Source organism: Rattus norvegicus, chromosome 1, assembly GCF_036323735.1.
Source record: "Rattus norvegicus strain BN/NHsdMcwi chromosome 1, GRCr8, whole genome shotgun sequence".
NCBI classification, from domain to species: domain Eukaryota; kingdom Metazoa; phylum Chordata; class Mammalia; order Rodentia; family Muridae; genus Rattus; species Rattus norvegicus.
Genome location: NC_086019.1, coordinates 153,307,538 through 153,310,962, shown reverse-complemented (window position 1 = coordinate 153,310,962; position 3,425 = coordinate 153,307,538).

Sequence of the window (3,425 nt, the reverse complement as noted above, 5' to 3'; positions counted from 1 at the left end):
TGAACACAGGTAGAAAAAAAGAGACCCTAGCTTTACAAAGAAGTGGAATCCCAGGTGTGCTCTTCTCTGGCTAGTGTAAAGTTCCAGCTAACGGCAGTCGCCACCTGTTAGCTGCTGACTTTGACTGTTAGAGAACAGTGGCTTTCTCAGGGCTGAGTAACAAACCTTCCAGCAGTATAAAGATTCAAAGTCTCTCTTTTTTTAATCATCTAGTTTTTAGAGTTTTCCTGTGTAGCCCTGGCTGTCCTGGAACTCCTGCTGTAGACCAGGCTACCCCCAAACTCACAGTTATCTGCCTTCCTCTGACTCCTGAGTGCTGGGATTAAAGCTGTGAGCCAATTCCTCCAGGCAAGATGAAAGGCTTAAAGCAATAATAACAAAATTCTTGCACATCCAGCATTAAGTCCTAAACTTTTTTTCCAGAACCTAGAACTTATCTGAAATATTTTACGTCCTAAGATAAAGACCTTTGTTTAATTTAGTAGTAATTGTAGTCTTCAAGAAATTAGGCACACATAGACTGTGTACCAGAAAGGACTTCTCTTTTAAAAGCAATGTATTTACTTTTTAAAATCAACATTAGGCATAGAGATGGTTGTTTTTCAATGAATAAATGAGAACCTGGCTATTTAAAGTAAATTATTATAAGTGCTTTTGAAGCTAAAACAACTTTTTCTCTAATACAAATCTAATACACGTTTATTACCAGAAAGACAGAGAAGCAGAACAACAGACAGACATGGTGGACATATGGTTCTGTGGTCCAGTACCTGCTGGTGTGTGTAAGGGACTCTGGGTAAGATCTCCAGCAAGGGAGGAAGTGGATGGGAGGAAAAGATGAACACATTGGTAGCTTAGTGGGGAGCCACATGGTACTGAGAAAGGAACAGGCCCCAGAGTTAAGCTGTGTGGATTCAGACCTCGCCACTCCATGTCACCTTTGTGAATTGAAGCTGTTTGATTTCTTTGCTTCAGCATCCTTAATCTATGTGAAATGATATTATAAAAAATGAGAGATTAAATTAGAAAAATTGTGGTGTAACAGACCTTCAGTGAATGTGACCATTTTTTTGTCTTAGCATCTTAAAACATTGTGCTGGCTTTGATACAGTTGAAAAGAACACCTTCCATCTCAAAGTCCCCTTCGACAAAAATAGGATTTTCTTCTTTCTTTTTTTCTTACTGCATAGAAGATTTCCAACAAAATCTTACTCATAGAATTTACTCTAGTGGTGTGGGCGCAGGGAAGCTGGTGGGCTGACCAACTAATTCAGCTACCTCCCAGGTCCAGATCCAGGGCTTTGAGTTGGCCCACCCCAAAGTCTAGCCCAGCTATAATCAGCTGGAGTGCATGAAAGAGCTGGTCCTACAGACTCAAAGCTGCAGGATCTCCATGATACAAGGCAGCAACAGGGCATCAGAGAGGAGTACCCATGCCGATTCAGTATTGATAGAGTAGCAGAAGCCAGAGGACTTCTCATTGCAATGGACGTCTGAAAGTCAAGATGTGTGGACAAGGGTATACTGTGTGACACACTGTGACATGCTACAGCTTCCACAATAAGATTTTTTTTTTATTCTATCTTATTTTCTTTTGGGGAGGAGGTTGCAAGGGTGGAGGGCCGATACGAAGATGAGCGGAACTGGGATGCACGATGTGAAATTCACAAAGAATCAATAAAAAGCCTATTCAAAATCGTAATCATAAAACTAATACTAATAACTGTAAAGCAAAGTAAGCCTTTGTTTCAAATTTCGAAGTTTTATCTCCCAGCAATTTTTCCAGAAACGATAATCACTTAAGCTCTTTCATATAGCCTCATTTAGCTTATTCAAACTTCCTCTGAAAGACCAAGACACTGGAGGGCCAAAGGAACATACGTACATTATTAAGTGGGTCTCCAGCAAATATCTGTTTCTACCTCTTCATTTTACAGATGACAATACAGAAATAATTCTGCCCTAAAATTGAGGGGAGAGGAAGCTCCTCATCCAGTCATTCCCATGGCTTAACAATACACCCACCAAATAAATCCACAAGGCTCACAAATTTGTTACTTGTCTATCAAGATTGTACCTGAGGGGGCTAGTGAGATGGCTCAGTGGTTAAGATCACTGGCTACTCTCTTTTAGAGGACCCACAGGGTGGCTTACAGCTGTTAGTAACTCTAGTCCCAGGGATCCAACATCCTCTTCTGACTTTGTATACCAGGCACAAATGTGAGGCACAGACAGACATACAAGTGAAACACTCTTCATATACATTAAAAAAAAATCTACAAGTGAAAAATTAAAGAATTTTAATATGATACAGGCAAATACAGTCACTCAACTAACAATTTACTTACACACACACACACACACATATATATATGTGTATATATATATGTGTATGTATATATATATATATATGTATATATATATATGCCTTTTACCTAAGTCTCACAAACTCAAGCAGTTGCTCACAATGATTTATAGGTCTTGTCAGTTTCCTAGAGCCTCAGTTTTCAACAGCTAAAAACATTTCGAATATAAATCATGGCAATTCAGAACCATGTAATTTTTACTTATTTTTGGAAACAAGGGTCTATAATGAAGCCCAGGCTGAACCAGAACTACTTGTGTAGACCAAACTGCCCTCTAACACACTGAAATCCACCTACCTTTGCCACCCTAGTGCTGGAATAAAAGGCACGCGACCCCATACCCTGTTTGATCCATACAAGTTTAAGACTTTTCTCAAACAGGTTTTTAATAAGATAGCCTTTGATTGGCTCGGACTTTCTTTTGCAGACCGGGATGATCTAAAGATTGAGGCGATCGGGCAGTACCTCTGTTGTTGCCTTTCAGATGTTGGATTACTGGAATGTATCATGCATCACAAAGTATTTTTACTTAAATCTAAAAATGTAATTTAAAATATAGGTTTACTTAAGCCAATAGTGGCACCAACCGGTTGAATATAACCACTCGTTGTACTAAGTATTTATTAGATAAAACATCTGCCCAGAACGTAGGCGTGTCCGTAGGCACTGATTTGGTACGGTTTTGAAATTCTCCCCAAGGTTTCAGAAACCGGTGGAAGGACTACCTGGTTCAGCAAATAAGAACGGAGAAGAGGAGGGGCCAGAGGAGGACGGTCTCCGTAACCCAGCGCGAGAATACGCCTCAGCGCATGCGCACCTCCAGATTGGAACCTTCCATTTGCCAGATGGGGGAGGCGAGCAGAAAACTGCCTATAGATTTTAAATCTCTACCTTCAAGAAAGAGTCTAGGTTATGCGTTCCGTGAACACTATCTCTCGGTTGTTCTTCCAAACCCCGCATCAGGGACTCTAGACACGGACACCTAAAACAAGAGGTGACTTCTCGTTTCTCCCCCCTCCCTCTGGGGCAGTGGTGGTCTGATCCAGGCCACAGACTTTC